Raw genomic sequence first — 24,502 nt, 5'->3', positions numbered from 1 at the left:
CTCTCTGTCCCTCCCTTCCCCTCTATCTAAAAATAAGTAAATAAAATCTTTTAAAATATTTTTAAAAGATACAATGATATGCTGGCTATAACAGACTCAATTTAGCTTTAAGAACACACATAGGCTAAAAGTGAGGGGTGGAAAAAGATATTACAAGCAAATGATGACAAAAAAAGGACTGGTGGATATATGTATGTCAAAAAAATAAACTTTAAGTTAAAAATGGTAGCAAAAGAAAAAGAAGGTAATTATATAATGATAAAGGGGTAAACTCATCAAGAAATTATAACAACTATAAATATATATGCACCTAACATCAGAACACAAATATTTAAAGCAAATACTAACAGAATTGAAAGGAAAAACAAACAGTAACACAATAATAGTAGGGGACTTTAATATCCCCCAACCCATCAATAGACAGAAAACTAACAAGGAAACAGAGAATTTGAACAACCCTGCAGACCATATACCCTTAACAGGCACACATAGAACATTCTATTCAGTGGCAACAGAATACACATTCTTCTCAAGTGCACACAGAATATTATCCAAGGTGGAGCATGTGTTTTAGGCCATGGAAAGGATCAACCCATTGAAGAAGATGTCAATTATGTTGAATATTTTTTCCAACCACAATGACATAAAACTGGAAATCAGTAACAGGAGGAAAACTAGAAAATCCACAATACATAGATAATAAACAACTCACTCTAAAAAACAATGCATGAAAGATGAAGTCAAAAGGGAACTCAAAACATATCCTGAGACAAACAAAAAGGGAAACACGACACACCAGACCACATGGGCTGCAGCAGCAGCAGGTCTAAGATGAAAGCATATTATAGCTACAAATGCCTGCGTTAAGAAAAGAAGAATTGCCTCAAATAAGCAACCTAACATTACACCTCAGGGAACTGGAAAAACAAGCCACACAAAATTACCAGAAAGAAATAATAAAAATTAGAAAAGAAGTAAGTCAAAGAGAGAATAGAAAAATAACAGAAAAGAGCAATAAAACTAACAGTTGATTTTTTTTTGAAAAAATAAACAAATTAGGCAAACTTTAGCTAGACTAAGAAAGAAGGAGAGAAAGGGGACTCGAATAAATGAAATTATAAATGAACGATGAGGCATTACAACTGATACCACAGAAATACAAAGGACCATAGAGAATACTCAGACAATTACACACCCAAAAAATTGGACAACTTAGGAAAAAATGGACAAATTTTCTGAAACATAAAACTTACCAAGACTGAATCATGAAGAACTACAAAACCTGAACAGACTAGTAATGTGCACAGAGATTGCATTAGTAATAAAAGTCTCCCGAGAAAGAAAAGTCTAAGACCATATGGTTTCACTGGTGAACTCTATAAAACATTTAAGAAAAAATTAATGCTGATTCTCCTCAAAGTCTTTCAAAAAACTGAAAAGGAGAGAACACTCCCAAATTCATTTTACAAGGCTAGCATCACCCTGAAAACAAAACCAAAGAAGCCAGATAAGGAGGTTACAAGAAAACTACAGGCCCATATCCCTGATCAGTAATGAATAGAGATGCAAAAGTCCCCAGAGTACTAGAATGAGGACACTTCGTGGTATTTGGAAAACACAAAGTCCCTTTTCCAATTTGCAAATCTTAGAAAGTGGGCTGACATCGATCTGCGTTACAGTGATCCCTCTGAGCACAGAGCTGAGAATGGATTAACTAAAAACAGCTCAGGACACAGGGAGCCCAGAGCCATAGTCCTAACTGACGCAATGAGGGTGGAGAGGAGGGGACAGCTTAGGGCACACTTAGGAAGTGATGCCAAAGACCTGGTGACTCATTGATTATGTGGAATAAGAAGGGAGACAGATCAGATGAGCCGATGCATATGGTACATATACCAGGTCACCGTAACAGACATTTTGTGTTATCATGATGGAGAAAGAACACTAAAGTGACACCTTGACAGAGCAGTACTTCATGTCGTAGTGACAGACATCTATCAGGATGACACATGAGTATCCCAATCATTGTGTCAGGTACACCATGTCATTGAGAGATGGGGCACCTTTTGCTTCGCCTTTACAGACAACTACCATGGCATGACCATGGCACACATTTATCATGTCTTCATGACATACAGAAACAAAGGGTCAACATGAGCTAGAGAAACAAGCTGTTGCTTGTCAGGCAAACAATATCCTAGCAACTAAAACGCACAAAAGTAGTGTGACAAATTTACCATGGCATTGTTATAGGTGAGCTGGATAGCTCCCACTCTTAATCAAAGTGATATTACTGTAAGTCTAATTGGTGGTTTGCAGCAATGCAGAAGTTCTGCATTTGGCTTTAGCAGTCCGTAGAATAAATGCTAGAAACTCTTTACTCGGATTAGCAGTCCCTGTCGTGATCGGTGTTTTCATTACCCGGTCTCACTTCTCCGTGGAGGTAGCAGCCAGAAGGGAGACTAAGCTCCTGCAGAAGGAGCACCAAGCGTTTCCACTACTGCATTCACTCGCTTTGCATTTGTACTATGTGGTATTTACTACGTTCCGAGCACCATTTGAAGTGCCTTGGCGGTCTAACTTAATCTTTATAACAGCCCTGTGACACAGAAATAGTCTTCCCATTTAACTGATGAAGAAAATGAGGCACAGGAGGCCATGCAGGCTCATGGGTGGCGACACTGAGATTCAGAAGCAAGTGAGCTGGTCTAAACTCTTTTGCATCCTGGCATCCAAGTCCTTCACCTCTGCAGGAGTGATGACTCTGCCTCTGGGAGAATGCTCTCAGTTGTAAGTAACAGAACTCATCTCAAACTGGCTTGAACATGAAAAGGAACTTATTGGCCCCCATAACTGAATGAGGTGTGGCCTTCAGCAAAGCTTGACTCAAAGGCTCAAGGGATATGGCCAGAACCTCAGTTCTAACTCAAATTCTCAGACAAAGTTCCTTGGCATTAGCTGTACCCTTGGCAGGCTCTCCCTAATGGTTACCAGATGACTGTCCATGGGCCCTTAAGGGGACTAATCCTGAGGAGGAAACCAACAACTTTTCACTATATCGTCTTATCCCCACCACCCAGATTAATACCTGGCACAGAACAAATGCTTAGGGAATGTGTGTTATTTGCATCGATAGGTGAATGGATGGATTAAAAACTCATTACTAGGACAAAAAAGTAGCACTGGAACACTTTTCAACCTTCACAAGCTCCAAATATTCACCGAGAGTCACATGGGTCATGGGATCAAAGTGAGGATGGGCTGACTGAGACTTATTTCCTTCTGGAACTCACAGCTTTGCCCTCAGAGTCACTTCAGTGATTGTAATTAGGTGGTTGGTTCAAGTAATCATTCTTGAGTCTTGAACTTGAGAGAGGAAGACTTATTTGCATTTCTTCAGGGTTGTTGTTGCTGTTTTTTAAGTTATACTAACTATATTTCCTTTTTTAAAGATTTTATTTATTTATTTTTAGAGATGGGAAGGGAGGGAGAAAGAGAGAGAGAGAAATATCCATGTGTGGTTGTTTCTCACACAGCCTCCCCTGGGGACCTGACCCACAACCCAAGCATGTGCCCTGACTGGGAATTGAACCAGCAACAGTTTGGTTCGCAGCCCAAGCTCAATCCACAGAGCTACACTGGCCTGGTCTTCAGGACTATTGGTGGGTCCAACTCCTCTGGGGGTCATGCACTGTAATGTGAGACTCAATTGCCCCTGGGCAGCCCTGGTTCCCAGGTACATCCCAGGGAAAAACTACTGGGTTCCCACCTCTACTTGAAAATTATCTGCATCTGGTATAAGTGTGTCTTAAATCATTCATTATGGAACTCTTTAACAATCACTGAGGAAGGAAAACATACTGCTCATTGAAGGAAAATGTTGATTTTCCTCATTTCTAACACGGAATATAAAAGTTCAGAACTCACTCCATCCTGGTCCCCTTACCTACATCGGCTCACCAGTGCAACTTGAGCCTAGGAATAATTGAAGCCTCCTGCAACATGGCCATTGTAGTGGCTCTGGTTCCTTCACATCCTCCTTTTTCGTGCCCCAGCCCCATGAAGTGCTGCCTCTGGGTCCTATGGTTTCCTTGGAGTTAATTAGCGAACAACACATTTGGACTCAATTGTCAGCATTGGCCTCAAAACCTCTGATAACACACCACTTGCTACACTGGCACTTCAGCAGCCTGTGCCACCCCAGGTCCATTGGAACTAAGGCCTGGTCTGTACTGACACCTAATCCCTGCCTCATGTCAAGAGAAGCCAGCAAGTGAAGGCAGAAGATCCTTAGAATCATGGAAAGCCCTTAAAGATTGTATTGTCAAATGCCCAACAGTATAACTGAGAAATATAAGAGGGAAAAGGGAAAATAAAAGGCCCAAAGCCACACTGGGATAAAAACCAGAACCAGAACTGAAACCTTCCAATCCCCAGGCCAGTACTTTGTTAAAACACTGTACTGTCTTTGCAAACCCGGTCTTGCAAAATGGACATCACATTCCTCAGGCTGATACCTCTCGAGGATCCCATGTGCATCTGTATGTGTGCACATGTGATAAAAGAAGCCTGGAGGACCTTCAAAGCACATTTATAGGGACATAGCACAACATCCCCCCAGCTGGCAATTTCCCACCTACTGAGAGACATCATTCCTGGGACGAACTGAAAATATGACAGCACACTACGGTGCACAGGGGCACAATGCCACCCGCCCTTAAAAAGCAAAGGAATTTACACTCAACATGCAGATGGCTGGAGTCCTGCCGACTGTACCTCCCACTGCCCAGTACTCCAGTGGTCAGGTAAGCACGGACCAGTGGTTAATGGCTGGAGACTAAGGTAAAACTCTGCCATGCCCTTTCCTCCAGTGTCTCTGCATTCATTTAAAAGCCAATTCATTAAATTTAAAAGCCCAAGACACTTGTAATTACACGAAAAATCAAAGTCACTTAGAAAACCAGAAAATGGAGATGGCTGGAATCTGGTTTAGAGAAAGATGCAAGGGTACCAAGTGGTCACTAAAGCTAAGGTGGTTGCCAGTTTTCCCTGATCATCCCTGCCAGGTATGGTTGAAAACAGAGAGGCAAGGCTTTCTAGAACCAGACTAACTTCTTCCAGGGGCCCTCTGCCCACCATACTGTGGGAGGGACAAATGACTGGGGCTGATTGGACAGTGGCAGCCAGCCACAGCTCACACCCCCAGGAATGTACCTCTCCCTGAACAGGCATTCACAGAGAACTGGGCGTACTTCTCTTCCAATTGATCACAAGATCCTTAGGGCTGGGGATGGAAATGATTCCTCTCTCCGCCCACCTCAAGCCCTACAGAAGCTTTGTTCAGTGCTCAGGATACTCAGTGGCTGTGTTTGCTTCATTCGCAGCCATATCTCCTTCTCCTCCCTGTGGACCCAGAGACATTGCCTGTGACCTTAGTCCTGATAAGATATTCCTTTGTTGTGGATGTGTATACCTTATCTCATCTTAAGTCAAAAGATAAACTATACATTCCTGTTGCTCACCTACTGTCTACTGGAGTGCTAGGACATACAATACCCAAGCAAATGACTGAAAGAACGAAGATTTTGTCTATGTTGAGGATCCACTTTATATGCAGAAGGCTTATCAGACCACCCTGGAGGTCTTCATAAAATACGTCTCCAATGAATGTCTGTCTGTGGAAATGTTCGATCACTCCTTCCTTCCAGGAAGCCTCAGATTGACCACTATGGTCTTTTGCTCAGTGGCACATAGTCTGCCTATGAAAATCCAGGACTGGGATGAGCAAAGCCAGCCAGAAGCCCCTTGTCTGTAGGAGTCACAGTTTGTCTTTCCAGATGCAAGGGAATAAGTGATATCTGGCCAATTCTAAAGTAGCATTAGGGTCTATTGTAAGGTCAAAAATCAGCAAAGCCAGGTTTCCAAACAAAGATGGAATGCATTCAAAGAAGCAACACTTAAACTCTCCCAGGGCAAAAATAGCTGAAGAATGATGTTTGAGGAAAACTCAGATTTAAATCAGCAAGCGACAGTTCAACAAGATGAGCTGTGCACTGGGCAGTGGGACAAGTGATGAGCTCATCCTCCAGCCACCCACCATCTGACCCAACCTGCAGCAACAGGAGAGGTGGAGGCTCGGAATGGCTTTTTACAAAGTGGAGGGAAATGGATGTGACTCAGCTGACCCCAGGGTCAAGAGCAAAGGGTTACTTGGCCATCTAGAGCAGCTGGTTCTGGATAAGACGTGATTTTGAGATGGGGGTGACATGGAAAGAGGCCAGAGAGGAAGGGTAGAAGTGCAATTTGTAAAATCTTTGAGTTGTGATAAAAATCCAATACCGTTGGGCTGAATGAGGGCTTGAAATTGCATCAGTTCTGTGAACCATCCTTAGCACGCAGGAGAAGGGGGGTGGGTTTTATCCTCTGAAAAAGTCAGCAGTAAAAGAACTGTCCTGTGGTTGGGGCAGAGCCAAGCTGACATTTCTGCCTGAGATGCATTCCTTTCCAGGGGCCAGGATTTTAAAGAATGTGCTTTTCAGCCTCTCCCACAAGCTCACTCAAGCAAAGCTGAGGCAGAAGAGGCTGCGTGTGCAGTGAGATGTGCTTTTCTCATTACCCTTAGCTGCCTTTCAACGCTTCTTCACCCACTCCTCCCTCCTGGCACCTTTCCCAGAGAGAGGGGACTTGGCTGGAGGGCTGTCGAAGGGAACCCAACTTTGGAAGGAAGATGAAAGGGAATGTTTTTAGGCCTGGCTCTTCTGAGGACTCACTGTCCATCATCGAGGTCACGATGAGTGTGGAAGTCAAGGGCAAATCACTATCTGCCCCAGAAACCCATAGCTCTGCCCTCTGATGTGTGGAAGGCTCACGTACGAATGTCGTTTAAGTGGTCCTGGCACATGTTCATTCATTCACTTGTCCATTCATTTCACAAATATTTCTTGAAAACCTTCTCTTGACCCAAATGCACACAATAGAAATGATGTCAGTTCTGAAGCCACCTCTCAAACGATCACATAGGGACAACGCCAGCACCTGCAGTCATGGTCCGTAGTCATTGTCTGGGCATGGGCTGCCATGCTTTGCTAAGTTCTGCTACAGTCTCTAGCTGGAGTAACAGAAGGGGCCTGACCATCTGGAAGACTAGAGATGACCACATCCACAGTTTTGTGTTCTCGGCCAATCAAGCAATACACATAAATTGAATAATGTCTGTGGGTCTGTAAGTCAGAATATATCTCTGGTTAAACTGGAAATGTGGGTTTGGCACATGAGATTTCGCTTTGCAGACAGGTTTGACGAGATGTTTCCATCCAGAGTAGTGGTGATCAAAAAGCCAAAGTCATTTCAAACCTTCTGGACACAATAGAATCTTCAGAATAAGTGAAAGGGTGAACATTTATTTTATTTGCTCAGTTAAAGCTGAACTTTTTCATTATAACCCTAGGGGTTCTTTTTTGCTTTGAGCTTTATAGTATATTGCCACTGAGATGAAAAAAAAAAACTCCAGGTAATTTGATAAATGATTTCTGCATTGGTACCAAAATTACTTAGAAAATTAAAGTCAAAGAAAGAATTGCAATTAGCTAGAATATCTTAGAAGCTCTTATTCTACTTAGAAGAACTCACTAAAGACAGTGTCTAAAATATATATATGCATCTTTCCAGTCTCTAAATTATTAAATGAACATTAGTAAACATTATAGTGTGATAACCATTAATAGCAATACAGTAGTCATTTCCACACAAACTTCTATGCCTTTTGAGACAGACATGATGTTTGTTTTGATCTTGGTTAGGAGAATTTTGGATACCGAAAGGCACAAACCATGCTTATGAACATATGCCTTCACTTACTATAATAAATATCAAGTTTTCATGAGAACTCAAAGAGCAGACATTCATGGTATTGGAGAGCAGCGTCCACTGCCTTCAGACAACCCCCCACCCAGATCAGGCATTGGCTGTGTTTCCCAAACTGTGACGCAGGGATATTAATAGGCATGAGACAGTAACAGGTGCTCTAGCACAGGAAGGCTCAGTGGTCAACCGAGTTTGGAAAAACAGTAGGCAAAGCTAAACCAAATAAGCTGGCGTTTTGGTCATGGTTTGCTTATTCATCGGCTTGTTTCTATTGCTGATCTTGGGGTGTTTTAATATGCTAATGCACACTGTGAATTCTAAGGTAGGAATGGAGTACGTTCCGTTTTCTACACTTAATTGACCACAGAACCCTTTTGCCAGGGGGTACCAGTCTCCTGTGAGAAATACTTCTACAGAGGACAATTCATTCCGTCTTGGTTGCAAATATTTTAAGAATCATCTTGGCCCTTTAGAATTTTCAGTGATACTCCCCCACGTGAAGACGATCCCTTCTTTGGGCACCCACAGCAGTCTGAATATAACACACTGAATTCCAAATACTCTTCCGCTTTACATATGCCCTGTGTGTTTACACATCTGAAGTTACATACGTGGATATGCACAGATCTATATCTCCTACTAGACTGGGATCCTCAGGGTTCAAATGATGAATATTAATCTCCAGGTCCTCAGTGCCTGGTCCACAGTCGCCCTATTAATCTTGGTAGCATCTTCCAATGAATAAATGTTACTTTTAAAAAATACTCTGCTTTACTGAAGTTTCACATGTTTCAGGTTCTCTGCCTTGGATAACCTCATCTGGTGTATGGTCAATACTGACCTGTTTGTTTTGCCCCATTAATTGTTGTCTACAGTTCAACATACCTATTGGATTCCACATGAGTGCTATGAAATTGTCTTCGTCAGGTTCAGGGCAGTCCAGCAATCTCCCTCCTGACAGTCCTCGAGGTCTTCCATGAACTGGCACCAGCCTCCCCTCATGCTCCAAATTTGCTGCTTCCTTTCATGTAGCCTACACTAAGCCAAGCAGCTCCACCCCCCTCCTAAACCTGGATGACATTTCCCTGACCCTGAGTATTTCCTGCCCTCTCCTCTCCATCCTCAGTCTTTTGACAAACATTTACCCAAAGGCTGCAAAGGCCTGGGCATTGCATTACACACTGGGTTACAAAGAGGAATGGGAATGGCTGCTGCTCTCCAAGAGGTCACAACAGTCACACACACAGAGGCATGCCACACAGCCTGGGGCATGCTGTGACAGAGCTCACTACCAGGTACTCTGTAAGCACAGCAAGGTTTGGGGTAAGACTTCCTGAAGCAGAAGCTTCTGAGGCTCAACCGCTCCCTGAACCACATATTACTTGTAGGTGCAGTTACTCGTCCTCAGAATCAAGAATCTGTGCTGCACCCTTTCTCTTCTACTTCTCCTTTTCATAGAATAAACCTTCCGGGCTTGGCCACTGGGGATATCACCCATCCTCATTCAAGCACTGAATTCAGTGGCTTCTTCCTAAGACTTCTCTACAGATCACGGCTATCTGAGATTAGGGACAAAGCGAGCAGGAAGTAGGAATCCGCTCACCAGGGCGGCCCTTACAGAGTTGTGGTGGCATCTCACAACTGTTGGCAAACAAGACGGAGGCTACATCTTCGTCACTGCCCACACCTGGGCTTACTGGTTGCCATTCTGGTGTCGAGGTTACACTACTGTTAACATTGGTCTTTCAGTCAACAAACCATTTAACCACCATTTGAGGGGGGAAAATAGATATATACATAGAGAGAGAGATATGTCTTATCTCCTGGGTTCTTACCTTCTGGAAAGATTAAGAAAGCATCAGCTCTAGAACTTGTAAGTGGGTGTCCAGGGCAGGGAAGACCACACAGACCGATAGTGTAGTGTGCTCTGGGAAGAAGGGCACACAAGCACTGCTCCTGACGTCCCAGCAGGGACAGCTGCACGGAGAACCACAGACAACTCTAAGTCAAGGAATCGTTCAGATCTCCTCTTGTGAAGACAGTTTAGGAATTTTGCGACCAATGCGTTCTGCCTATATTTTCATTTTAATGCATGCACAAGTGTTTACGGAAGCCTTAAAGAGTTCTTTCAATATGTGCAAAATTACAATTCTAAATTACGAAGCATTGTGGTCATAGTTTAATTGGCAGTACTTTTTCCTCAGAGGTACATGAAATAATGGTGCATCTTAAAATCAATAGCTTCTCAGACGCCGCGAAACACAGAGGCAACTTGTTTATCCGGTTAACCCACTGAATCCTAACTGTAATTAAGTTTTCTCTTTATGTATCGCCCCAGTTGAGTTGAAAGCTTCTCCAGTCCATTAGCTATCCACCTGGGCTCCGGAAAATATGTCAGTGCTCTTTGTGTTCTCTGGAAGAGAACAGCAAAATATGAAAAACTTTAATATTTAATACTGGCCTGTTATCCTCGTTTCTGTTCTCAGGCATTAGACGGAGATGACTTCATTGTTCCACAGGCAACTGCATTGACGGAATGGGCCTCACTCGGTGCAGCAGATGTGTTCCTGGGGTAGAGGCGATAATTTAGACTTTTTTAAAAACTCCATTGTGCTCCTGCAGAAAAACAGTTTGCTTGAGACATTGCACACACACACACCATTTTACATGAGAATTCGACAAACAAGGATCAGAAGGCTAGTGAGGAGCGAAGCCCGTGTCTGCATGCCGAGATTCCCAACCCTGATGGCTATTCCACCCGCCCCCCCCGTGTTGGAAGAACAATTATTTCTTTATATTTAAAAACCCATAAAAATTGAAACCTCTTTCCACATTACCTCTTAAACATGAGGCAACATGGTGTTACTAACAAGTATGTAATTCATACATCTACAAGCCTTTGCTATGCGCTTTTGTGTCAAGAAACAGGGAAGTGAAAACCAGAGACTCAGCCTCGAGGAGGGGATGGCGACTGATGGGATTTTTGAAACAAGAAAACCATCCAGGTCCAAGGAAATGGTGTTCGGTCACAGTATCTTAGGAACATTCTCTGGAAGGATTTTTCTCCTCCTGTCACTCTGAAAATCTTAATGGGCTTGAATTGATCCACTGAGCCATGCCCTCAAAGGGAAGGGAAATGTCAAGCTTCTGTGTTCCCAGTCACGCACTGGGGGGCCAGACCCAAATGCACGTGGGAGCGTCCAAGTTCAAATGTGTTTTCATACCAGGAAAAGTAAATTGCTGAAGAGTCTTCCCAAATTATTTATAGTGTTCCCTGCCATGCCCTGGGGCCCTCCCCTGAGTGCACAGGTGAAGCAGGCCTAGTCCTCATTCTCAGACTATCGGACATAAGACTCAGCCTCGCACCTAAAGGTCCTGCAGAACCCCACAAGCGGCTTTGCTTTTCCAAGGGGCCCAGGTGTAGTTGCCATGAGGCCAGTGTGTCTGATACCTTCACACCACAGTCTGTACACACTTTCAGCACTGCGGGAGATAGAAACAGACAAGCAGAGGAACACGCCCCAAGGTCAGCAGGGACAATAGAGCCTCCAGCAGTCCCCGCAAAACCAGGAGACCTCACAGCAGCTCAGACTGGCCTCTGACTGCCACTGGGTCTCTCCGTTCAAACTCGGTAAGACCCATAAGCAAAAAGTCAGGTAATCAGGTAGAGGAGACAGCTCCGTAGGATGAGGCACCGCACTGCTGAGAATTCATAACAACCCAATGGGAAATACAAAATGGTGTCATTGTTCATCCTGGAAATGAGGCCAGTGTGCCATCAGTTAAACAATGCACCTTGATAGGAAGCCAGATGAGGGCACTCTTCTCATTTATCCCTACACACAACTTTGAGTGTTTGCCTTCTTTCCACTTAAGTGGACATTTGACTACCTAACAAGAATCTCAGTGCAGGAAGGAAAGCAAAGCCTTAAGGAGAAGAGAAATGCTAATGATTGGGCGGGGTAGGGACCACGTGTAGCTCAAGTTCTCACCAATTAAGAAAGATGCTGCTTTCCCACCTGCCCTGGAATAGCAGTCGAGTCCACACTGCTGAGCAGTGCGGAGCAGGGACCGGTGCGGAATGCCAAGCACAAAGGGGTCTAACCTCCTCCACCTTTCTGGCTATGTGACCCCCTCCTCCAAGTCCAAGGCCACCGTTCTCACCTCTGATGAACCTCACAGAAGTATGTTGTTTAATCTCAAGTTTCAGCTCTGAACTGACCCCCAAACCACACAGGTCTCTAAGCCAGAGATGTCCCATGTCACCGCTGGCAGGTGGGAAAGTGGGGACTATCTCCCACATGTCTGATTTATAGGTTGCCCGGGGAGCTTCCCAAAGCTGGCAGGCTGCGTCCCATTCCTAGGTCCCTTGGTCTGAGGCCAAACCCTCAGACAATACTTCCTGCTACATGTTGGATTCTCCGGCGCAGAATGACTTATTCATGAAGTTATTTAGACCTGAATACTGCTTAAGCTTTTCACTGCCTTACCTCCCCTAATAATGTATGATTGGAATTATACATCTGATTCCTAAATATGAGCTAAGGCATACCTCTGGGGCCCTGATGCTGTCTTAGGAAATGCAGAGTTCAACCCAAAACAAAGCCGACAAGGGAGGCACCTAAAATTCCTTGGCTCCACCATGCAGTTGGAGTCTCCTTTTGAAACAACTATTCATTTTAATGACTATTCACATTTATTTTCATAAAAATATGTTTTGCATAAGCCCCAAAGTTTCATATACAATTAATTCCCTTCACAAAGAAACTGTGTTTCAGACCCAGAATGGTCATGCTGGTTCCCATGACTGTGGAACCTTGTTTCTTTCAAGCGGTAGCTGCTGTGTTAACACTGTAATTAAGCTTGGGGGAAAGAATCATAATGCAAACCAAATAAATCCTGCCCTTCACACAATTATGTATGGTATGTGGTGAGGAAAAAAAAAGCCATCTAGGCTTTGTTCGTCTTAAAATACACTTGGCAGCCACTTCACTTAATAAGCTCCTTTCTCCTTCGGAGAACAAGAAAATCATGAAGTCCACACCACGGTGGAGGGGCGCTGTCACCTTGGGGGAGAAATGACAACTATGGCTGAGACCTACACACAGGGGCTCGAAACACTGCTCTCATATGGCTTCTTCATGGTCATGGGCTTGTCTGCAAGTTTATCTGGGTCTGGTTTTACTTATTGTCTCTGCCTTTGGTACCCAATCCTTACATGGCGAGACAAGTCCCGAAAGAGAAGACTTCCGACTGCTTGCGACCCCACGAAGCACCACAGATTCCACCCGGTTGTTGCCCACCTGCCAGTGTTCCGGGATCTCTTCTCTTACTCACCTGCTTCCAGTCCCTGATCCCAGGGCATGTAGCATGAGACCCTGTCCTGCTGGAACCCCAGAGCTCACGTGCAGGGCGCCTATCTTCATCATCCACGAGCAATCTGTGCATCGGCCTTGACCAGTCCCAGTCATCAGGACATGGCTGCCTGGCTTTTACCCCTCGGTGTTCACTTGGAGCACTGCTGGGGAAGCCTAGGGATGGGGCAACCCCTCGGACCTACCCCCTGCTCCACCCTCAGGTCCACGGCTGACAACCAGGGCTGGAATTCCGAAGCTATCCAACAGTGCTCCTCCCTTCAGTTCTGTTCCCATCCATCCGAGAGCGCAGTGACCAAGTGTTCTCAAACGCCCATCTCATCGCGTCTGCCTCCTGCCCAGCAGCTTCTATCAGCACCCTTGCAGGGCAAAGGGTGGGCAAACCCTTACACTGACTTCCAAGGGTCTAGCTGGCATCTCTTCTTCAAAGTTGACTTTTTCAACACTTCCCTCTAATGTGGTATGAAAGACACACTGGATTACTCACTGATCCCTGCAAAGAGCCATCCTTTGATGTCCTGCCCCTGTGCCTTTGCTGATGCTATTAAATCTAGTGAGTGGAATACGCTATCCCATTTGTATCCTACTCACCATTCAAGGCTTGGCTCAAATACCACCTCCTCTCTTTAACGAGAAGTTTCTCCTTCCCCACGTGAATCCATTAAACCCTAAGGTAGCTCCTTAGATCTCTTACTGTCTTTCAACAAGGGACAAACACTCCAAAACCCACCTTGACTGTCTGTTAATCCCAAGGATGCCTTAACCCCACACAGATGATCCGAATGCTCCTGGACAGTAGAAGCCGCATCCGATTAATCTTCTTCCTATTTCTCCTGCCTGGTAAAGTTGCCTGCCTTTAATAGGCATTAAATATATATTTGTTGACAGGATAACTGAATAAAACATTTCCATAGAGTTATTTTAAAAAGAAAGCTGGAGAGGGAAGGAGAGAAGTGAACTTGCTTAATTTGTTCTGGATTGTGCTGGCACTTTATCACGAGGTTTGTAGCAATCCTTTGAATCTCAGATGAAATGTCACCTCCTATGTTAGGTAAGATTAGGTCCCTGTTGTGTGCACTATCACACACATACCCTCTCTCATTCACTCACACACTCACGCACACCTGTGAGTGGTATGTGGGGCCGGTGAGGGGGGTAGAGGTGTTTTTCCCCCCTCCTGGTATTTTCCTCCACATGAGGTGAGTTTCCACCAGGAGCACATTCCTGGCCTCTGACTCTCAGCCCCCCAATTCACTGATGCTAAGTTGATACTAATTTATATAAAGAGGAAGGAGAAGGGGAACCTGGGCCTGGGCAACCTAGTCCTCCTCCTCCTCCTCTTCCCTCTTGAAAGAACATTCCTTGCAGAATGTTCAGGCCAGCCTCTGCTCTCATGGTGGGTTTTCCCAGGATGCAGGCTCTCTTGCTGCAGGTGGGAGCCTGGCCTGGCCCAGGTTGCCTGCAACTGGCAGACCAGCTGGACAAACTCTGAGGTTCAGTGTCAGGCGGTCCACGGGCCTGAAGGTAAAAGCCATGTTCCCTACTAGCCGCTTCCTTGCGCATTTCCCATCCGCCTTATCCTTTCCTCTTATTTCACAGCTGGGTCAGATCTTGGGTGAAAGAGAGGACAGTTATTCAATGGACCTTCTAAAACCCCAACTTCATCTTAAAACAATTCCTTATCTACTCATCAGTGTTCCCTGGTCTCTCAGCTTCGTGAGGATTGCATCCTCTCTTTTTTTCAGTGCTCTGCCTGGCGCCCAGCAATGACTGCTGGGTTGAAAGTTACAGCCCAATAAAGGTTCAGGTCAAGATAATGCCGTTGAGAAAAATTAGAAGAAAAGAATAAAAGGGGAGAAGAAAAAAGGGCGAGAAGAAAGAGGAAAGGGAAGAAGTTTTACAAGAAAGAGACCGGAGAAGAAAATAAAGAAAGAGGAAACAAGAGTAACCGCTGTTGTCCCCATTAAATTCAATTTTAAAAATATTAAATGAAAATAAATAAATGAATGAATGAATAAATAAATAAATAAAAATACCTGGGTGAATATTTCGCTCCTGTCAATTAACTGCATGATCAGTGGCAGATCAAAGGCTGGAACCATTACTTTAAAAAAAAAAAAGTCATGAAAGACAAAAAGAAAATAAAGAGAAAAGACAGGCAGTCAAAAAGGGAAAAGATAAAGAAAAAATAATAATGTGCTGAAGTTAGCTGCCCCCCACCCCCCACCCCACACGCAGCCAGAGTGCCCCTCTGGGGGTCAGAGCAGGCCCCTGGCTGACTCCTCTCCCACCCTCATCTGTCTTCCACCCACCACCGGGGCTTCCTCTCCCGTGCCCCTCCCAACTCCTGGCTCTGTGAATCACGTAGAAAATGAGCATTCACCTTCCTACCTTCCTGTCCATTCACTTCCTACCTTCCAGGAGTTCTCGGGAGGAACCAGGGTGGAAAACACCTCACCAAAGAGAGGGGTCACCCCTGTTTAAAGTCATTTGGGGGACGCTCCGACCCCGCTAAGGTCAGCCTGACCCAAGAGGGTTAGAGAATAGCCTCTAACAAAGCCGAAGCCATCAGCAGCCCCACCGCACTACCCCCAGGCCTGCCCCTTCTTTCTTCCCGCAGCCCTCTTTGCTGTTCAATTCTCATTATCCTGCTAATCGAGGAAAGCTGGGCACTTGATCAAACCTATTGGTTCTGTAACTCACCCAAATGCATCGCAAGCTGAGACATTTATGACTGTCCCGGGATATATATTTCCGTGATCTATTCCTCTGTGAGTTCTCTGGCTGCCCCTGGAGTCTACACATCTCATTCCAGAGGATTTTTGAACGAAGGAACCTGAGGTCTGTTACAGACCTTCCTTCTGGCTCCCTACCTCCCTGCTCCCAACAGCTGAGGACAAGGGGCACAAAGCATTGTCAGAAAATGCACAGGTTAGTTATTTCGTGTTTATCTGATCTGCGGGTGAACTAGTATCACCAGGCAACATTCACAGTTAAAAACTCCCCGGAACTCAGGCACAATGGAGTTTTTTAAACATGCAGCTCTATTGATAAGGAATATGTCATTCAAGTTACATCGCCTACAAAACAGCTTTTCAATGAGTGTACCTGCAAGGTACGTTGGCAGTGATGGTGAGCAAGGTGGTGGTGGGTGGTAGTGGTGAAACCTCAAGTTTTCCTCTCTGAGCCTCAGATGACTTGAAATGACACCCGGTGTTGGTTGGCCGGGGCTGCCATGGACTGAGTGGATTACACAACAGAAATTCATTCTGTCGCAGTTGTGGAGTCTGAACATCTGAGATCAAGGCATCGGCAGGTTTGGTTTCTTAGGAGGCCTCGCTGCTCACCTGGAGGGTGGTCATCTTTGCACTGTGTGGTCGCACGGTCTTCCCTCTGTACACGTCTGTATCCTAACCCCTTCTCTTATAAAGACCTCAGTCACACTGGTTGAGGGCCCACCCTAATGACTCATGCTAATGAAACTGCCTCTTTAAAGACTCTCTCCAAGTACAGTAACGTTCCGAGGTGCCGTGTCCACAACACACAGGTGCCTCCCTCTTCTCTCCGCCATCCCTTAAGGACCAGCTGCAGCCCCATGTTCTCATAGAGGGCTTTCCAGAACTCTCCAGCCCAGAGCCCCTGCACCTCAGAGCTCCAGCAGCCTGGGCCACAGGTTTTCATCTGGCCCTGGGCTCAGGCTTGTGCTGTCCCTGGAAGTGTGCTCTTCTTAGCTCCCCTGCATCCCCTTCATGGGGGCCGATGCCACAGCTTCACCTGTGTCTCCTCCTCGTGCTTGTCCCTCCGACACGCTCTGTGTCTTCAGCCCTCTGTGCCTCTGCCCACACGATGCCCTCCCCAGGCCACTCCTACTCCTGCGCCGCCCACCCTGCAGCCCAGCCGAAGCCTCCCCGACGTGCTGCACCTGCAGGGAGCACTCCAGCCTCCGTGCACCCACAGCAATGAGCACGTGGCCCCTCACATCCCTTTGTCATCTCCGCCACCATTCATCGCCCACTCCATGCCAGGGGCCTCGCCCACCTCCGCTCCTGTCCTCTGTAAGTACAAGACCCCCGTTTCTGCGAGTGGGGAAACCAAAGCTTCAGGAGAAGCGACCTGCTCAGGATCACACATTCCTAAGGAAAAGAAACTGTGACATTCTTCGTCTGTCTGGCTCCAAAGGCAGCTCTTTTTCTGCCACACCAATGGTTCTCAAATGAGAAGAATGGATACGTAAATCGTGCAGGGTCACGTAACAAAATACACCCAGCAGTAAAAAGAACAAACTACTGCTTCACCCAACAACATGTAATACGAGCAAAGAAGCCAGACACACATCACAATGTATGAGTCCTTTTACATGAAGTTCAAGACCAAGCAAAACTAATCTACCGCGATAAAAATTAGAATTGTGGTCACTTCTGGGTGAGTGGGGCGGGGACCTGACTTGGAGGGACGTCGGGGGGCCTCCTGGAGTGCTGGGGCCATTCCATGTACATCTGGGTGGTATTCACACCAGTGCGTACATATGCAAAAATGCATACACTGTGCTCTATATGCATGTGACACCTCGACAAATTTTTTTTTAAAAAAAACATCTCAGGGAGGACATGTGTAGTTTTTTAAATATATTCAATATTATAATTTCATATTTGGAAACCAAGAAGAATCCCACTCTATTGCTTTTGAAACACAAACTTTAAAGGAATTTTCAAGATTTATGTTTCTCCACAGGAGACATATGTTTAAAAGACAGAGCCGCACTGCGCTACACTGCTCACATTCTGCCTCGGTTCCTTGCGTCCCTCTGGCTCCCCCACTAGACTCTGGGCATCGTTGAGGGACAGCACCATCTCAGTACAGTGACAGAGAACAGCACGGGGCCCGCTGAGTGCACAGGCAGGGTCCCGGAACCTGACTGGCCGGCCCTCCCTGCCCCCCAGAACCCGCAACATGCTGAAGCATCAGAGAAATGCAGGTCCGGCACTGCCCCTCCAATCCCATCCATCACTCAGCCACATTCTGCAGTTCAGGAAAAAAGAAGAAAACAACTACTGTGGATGGCTTTGCTCTGAACCAAGGATGGGTTGCTCAGCAGGCCTGGCGGGGTGCTGAGCTGCTGAGGGTCTGACTCCACCCTACTAATCATGGGAAATTTGCCCAGCCAATGCCCCTGCCCCCTGTGGGCAGCCTGCTCTGCACTCACTCCCAGCACAGAGAAGCTGTTGGGAGCTGCTCTCAAAGGCAACAGCCTTTGCTGCTCTTAGAACAAAGCCTTTAATTTGTGTGGCAAGAAGCTTAGTGTACTTCACACTGTCATTCTCATCATGAACTCCTCGGGGAGGGCAGTGAACGTGAACCTCACTGTACCGAGCCCCTGGCATGGTGGGCCCCTAGCACAGGTTCTGGAACGTGGCGGTACATACAGGTAAACGTACTCCCAGCTTCCCCGAGAGTTCACGATGAGGACGTATGCAGGTCTGGTGTCTCCAGCCAAATAAGGCACAAATTTTTCTCAAGAAATTCCCCTGTGCCGTGGGGCTCTCAAGAGGCTGAAGTGTCTTTGTCGGCTGATGATGTCGTATCCTTTGAACAGCTGGGCCATGCTGAACACTGGAGAGAAAAATGCAGAAGCTACTTACTTCACTCTCTCGTAATGGGGCAAAATGCAGGTCAGTGACACCTTCCTGCCGTTCTTACTCTGTATCAGATCTCACAGAAGCTCCCGCCCGGCTGTCAGCTTCTGATTATGGGTAGTTGACAAGGCATCCTCTGTTTTCATGCAGCCCCAGACAGTACCGGCTTTTCCTGGCCTTTATCGCAAAGGTACCTCCTCATCCTCATCAGGTTCTGGGACAATCTCAGGCTGCTGCTCACTGATGTGCGTCACTCCTCTATAGACGTTCTGAAAAGTCTAGGAACTGATTGTGTGCTCGTGACTGTCCAGCCTCTCGGTCATTCATAATTAGGACCAGGTGAACTAATTAATCGGCTGATCCTCTTTGAATACCGCAAGAAGTAGCAAGTGCTTCCAAAGACCAAGAAAGGGGAAGAAAGAGAGACGAGAGATGAGGGGGCCCTTTCTCAAGATGCTCTGGAGACTGCCCAAGTGGCACATGCCTTCCAAACCCTCTAGTCCACCCTTCCGCACCCGTGTCTGTAGAGCCCCAGAGGAGGGTGGTAGCCAAACTCATCCTCCCAAAGATCTCGAGGTGAGCGTGAACCTAGACTCTGTCAGAGTTTCTTACTCCCAGGCCAAGTCTTAGCAACCAAAACCAGGGGCTTCTCTCTCTTGCAGTGAAGCTACAGAGGTGTTTCCCCTACTAAGTCTCTCACTCTTTCTCTACTACCCAACAGTGAGGCCTGGGACCCCTCCACGGAGGAGGGCTGAGTGGGGACACAGTAGGAGGCCCACTGCCACCCTCCAGGTCACAGGCATGTGCAGAAATTGCCCCATCTACAGGAACCTGCAAGCCACTCAGCCAGTAGAGACAGTCTCATAATACTTGGCAACAGTGTTCATCTTGATGTGAATAAAAATTCCTTTCACATTCATTCTTGACCATGTGGGGGCGCCTCTAGTGGAGGAGGTGCGCTGAAGGTTACAGAGGTGAATCAGACATGCTTTCTGCTCTCAGAAGTTCTTAGTTTGGTAGAAGAACCTTGTATTCCATAACAAAATACAAGCAGGCTGTGAGAAGCATGCCCAAGAAAGGCCCAGGGTGAGATTCCTCCTAGTTGGAGGAATCAAAAAAGAAGATCCATGAAAGAGGCTATTTGTGTTGGACCTTAACAGAGATTTATCCAGATGTATGAGAAATTAGGAAGGACTGGGCCTGCCACGGTGAGAGGACTCGGCACTAAGTACAGGGAGGTAGGAAACAGTACAGCAAGTCCCGAAACAGAATAGTAAGTCAATTAACTTCACTAGCCAGAGTATGTGAAAATGGAGAAATGGGAGAGTTGACAATTTAAGCAAAATCTAAATTTCAGAAGACCTCAAGTACCCTTTTGGGAACTAAGACTTTTTTTCCATTTAGCAATAAGAAGTTACTGAAGAACATGGGCGGGGCCGGGGTCACAGTGGAGGGATCAGGAGTGGCTTTGGTGAACTCCGCCTTCAGAAGAAAAGGCTGGAAGCTTAAGAATCAAAGGCAAAAAATACAGAATCCCCATCTCAGGGAAAAAAGTTCTGTTTTCTTGTCTAATGCTCTGTTCACCAGTTTTACCTTCTCTTTTTAAACATTCAGATCTCCCCTCTTGTCTGGTGCTTTCTTCATTTATCACAAATTTTCAGGTCAATCTCTTATATTTTAAAAAATCAAATCTGTGAACTCGCTGTCAAACCTCTTCTTTTCAGGAAAGCTTCTTAAAATAATACCAAGTCTCTTTCTAAAATGAATATTTTTTGCACACCCACTTTTAAAACCATATGGTATTCGTAAGGTGATCAATTAGGGAATGAACATAAAATTAGAGCCTTAGATTCTATTTATTTTATCTAAAAACATACAAGCAAAATTATGTTTTACTAATCCAGTAGCCATAATTCAATAAGTGGAGCCCAAAATAATTCAATCATATACATTTTAGGGTGAAGGTCTTGAAAAGTTAACAAAAATAGCATTTAGGGGCCAGTTTGTACTATCCCCAGGAAGTACTTGATGGAAAAGACACATTACTTGCAAAGAATATCAGCAAGTGTCCTCACAGCCCTAACAGAAGACAGAAGACCATAGCATATTCTTATCAAAGAGCTGAGAAAAAAAGGAACTATCCACTTAGAATTCTATACCCTCCTAAATTATCATGAAAGAATAAGAGTAAAGACTAAAAGAATTTACCATGACCAGAATTTTGCTGAAAGCATAATTGTTTTCCCCCATATATAAAGGATGAAAATTAGGAAAAGGGGGACTGAAGTCAAAGGAACAAAATGAAAAAGAAATGGTGAGCAAGAAAAGAGAAAGCATATGCATAAACCTAAACAATAACAATGTAAATAATGAAAACCATGATTCATTTGGATTCATAAAAATCAAGGTGGAGCTAAAAATATTAGACAAAATAAACCTGTAGAATGGAACATTGTGAGACTTAGTATTGAAACTTTCTAAATTCTCTGTATCATTCAGGAGGAGGATAGAGCTATGGATCAACTTTGACTGTTAGGTCAAAAATACATGAAATTCTTTTTAAAGTAACCATTAAAATGAGAAAAAAATATGTAACTTCCAAATAACTAGAAGAAATAGTGAGGAATACAGAAAATGTCTTTCCAAGGGAGGCAAGAAAGAAGAGGAAAAATGAAAGCAATGGGAAAAAAGAAAATAAATTCAAATATGTCATATAAACAAATTAAAACAAACAAACTCAAAATTAAACAAATTAAACTCAGCCATGAAAACTCAGATTGTCGTGTCAAACAGGAAAACTAAATCTGGTTAGATGACATTTACAAAAAACATGCTCAGGACAAAAGACAGCTATTTTATGTTAAAAGATAAAAACATGAGGTACCAGGTAAATATCAGCCATGCCTGGGAAAACGGAGTTCCAGCAGAAAAGCATTAGGACAGACAAAGATACTCACTAAAAATAACAAGAAGAATTACTTCCCAGAGAGACACCACAATCCCAATGCTGCTCACACCTAAGAGTACAATCGCAAAATATACGAAGCCAAGACTGACACACTCACCAGGTGAAACCGACCAATCAGCGATCACAATGAAAAATGTTAGCACCTCTCTCGTAACAAACACTCTAAGAGAACAGATCAATGAAGATCTGGAAGACGCACATACAGAACTGAAGGCTCAGTCTAATAAACACCTCCAGAGAGAACTCTGTAGCCACCCACACTCTCTGTCTGCGCCCCTTCACCTCCCATCCACGCTTCAATCAACTGCTTCCACTCCTCTGAAACATGGACCCGAGAGTGACCTATGACCTACCGATCACCAAATTCTTCTTCTGCTTCTTTTCAAACCACTGGTTAGTTAGTCTCTCGGATAGCCAGACTCCCATGACCTTGGATTCCTGTTTACCTTCTTTCTGCACATTCCCCATTTCTTTCATCTGTCCATTTCCCTGAGGTTATAACCTCATTTCCTTTCATCCTATTCCATATAACCTCCCAACAACCTTATTTTGTCAGACACTGAACTCTAGGAGTCAAGGGTTTAGTTCAAGAGCAGGCGCAGAGGCAGGTGTGGCCCTTAGTGAGCACCCTGGTGAGTGCCAGGCCTTGGGGACGGACGAAGGCCTGGAACGCTGACAGTCTCCCTGTAAATTCAGAGCAGGGACCGTGTGGTTCTTGTTCACTTTTACACCTAACTCAGTGCCTAGCTTATAACAGCTTTTCGATAAAAGCGTCTTACTTAATTGAGCACACACTGAGTTTTGCACATTCCCTAGAGAGCTCCAAATGTTGATGGGTAGAATGTTATCATCAATCTCGACTACCTCAAAGGGCTCTGAGTCAGGCCAGGAGCTGCAGCCTAAACAATTGCCAAGACAATGGCCAAGAACTCAACCTAAGCTAACCCTGCAGTGAGGCCACTTCTTGGACGATATTCGTCCTGCTTTATAAAACCAGAGCACTGCCTTCAATCTTCTGTAGTCCTGCCTGTCCCTGTCCTTCAGTTTGCCCTTCCCTGGCACAGAATTCCCTCCCTCCAGCGCCCACCCACACAGCTGTGAACATGCTCACAGTCCCTGAGAGAGACGAGACCTGGTGACCCTTTGCATTACTGACTGTGGACTGGGGAAAGCAGTCCGTCCTCTGGCAAAGCAAAGTGGCCATTTTCACAGACATTTCATAAGCACACAGCCAAACCCCACGCTGCTGAAAAAATCAGCCTCCTGTCCTTTCACATTTCTGCGGCAATAGAAGTTCATTTTCTCATCATACACTGTAAATTACAGGCTGAAAAGGTGGGTCGCGGCTGATTTCAGCCTATATGGAGCTAGTCTTACTCTGCTTCCTCCGAGGGGCCTATTCTTAAGAGTGGCTCAGCTCCTTGTATGCCTGGCTGAGGGACAAAAATGCAGGAGCGGGAACCTAATCTCCCTCCAGTGAGCTCAGGAGAAGAGCCTGGATTCTCCGTGCCTGGGAATCAGAGAAGACCCTGGCCAGTGCACTCGAACTTTTTCCAGGCAGCAGCACCTAGATAAATCCACTCCTGGTCTCTCTTCATCTTCCTTACGCGCCCCTTCTGCAAATAGCTCCCAGCACTGCCCCGAACTCTTGTAAAATAAAAATCAAAGCTGAGCAAATAATTTAAGATTCATGATTAAACCTTTCCCAGGTCCCTGAATTCATTGCCTCTTAAAGCGAAAATGCTTTTGCCAGGGGCTTCTGAAGCCACTCAGAGATGACAGCAACCCCCAACCCACCAAAGAAGTATTTTGTTTAGTGTGTAAGGGACTCCTCGTGGAGCACATAGAGCACCCTTTTTAATCAGTCGACAATATTATTTATCACCAGCTGCATGCCTGACATGAAACAGATGCAAAAGTGAATGAAAAACGTGAGTTTTGTCCTCAGGGAGCACGTAAGTGAGTGGACTAGACACACACGCTCTGCAGAATAACAGAGAACAGAAGAAATGGGGACTGAGGGCTCAGTGAGTGGAATGGATGGAAGGCAGGATAGGAGTGTAAGGAGTGGGGTCTGAGAGGACGGGGGGCTTCCTGGTGGAGGTGGGGACTGAGCTGCATGGCTTTGGAGGCAGAGAGTAAGGGGAGAAGCTGAAGCCAAGAGAACAGCACGAGCAAAGGCAAGAAAGCAAAATAAAAATCCCGTTTGGGAAGATGCGTCACCCGGGTATGTCACATGCAGAGAAAAATGTATGGTTATGAGCTGAATTGTGTTCTTCCCTCCATATTCATATGTTCATATGTTGCATCCCTAACCACTAGTACCCCAGACTCTGACTGTCTTTGGAGATAAGATCTTTAAAGAGTTGATTAAGGTAAAATTAAGTTATAGGAGCGGGCCGTAATCCAGTATCACTGGTGTCTTTATAAGACAAAAATGGGACGTGGCCAAAGAGGAAAGACCATGTGAGAATGCAGAGAAAAGACAGCCAAGGCAAAAGGACTCAGAAGGAACCTGTTTACCCCCCAATCTTGGATATCCAGGCTCCAGGACTGTGAAAAAATAAGTTTCTGTTGTTGAAGCCACCCAGTCTGTGTTCCTCTGTCAGGGCAAACTAATACAGTCAGGGTCTCTTGGAAAGAGCTCTCTGGGGGCAGCTGGG

This window comes from Sturnira hondurensis, unplaced genomic scaffold (genome assembly GCF_014824575.4).
Source record: "Sturnira hondurensis isolate 20B ecotype Veracruz unplaced genomic scaffold, ASM1482457v3 Scaffold0022319, whole genome shotgun sequence".
Classification (NCBI taxonomy): domain Eukaryota; kingdom Metazoa; phylum Chordata; class Mammalia; order Chiroptera; family Phyllostomidae; genus Sturnira; species Sturnira hondurensis.
Note: the sequence above shows the minus strand (reverse complement) of the source record.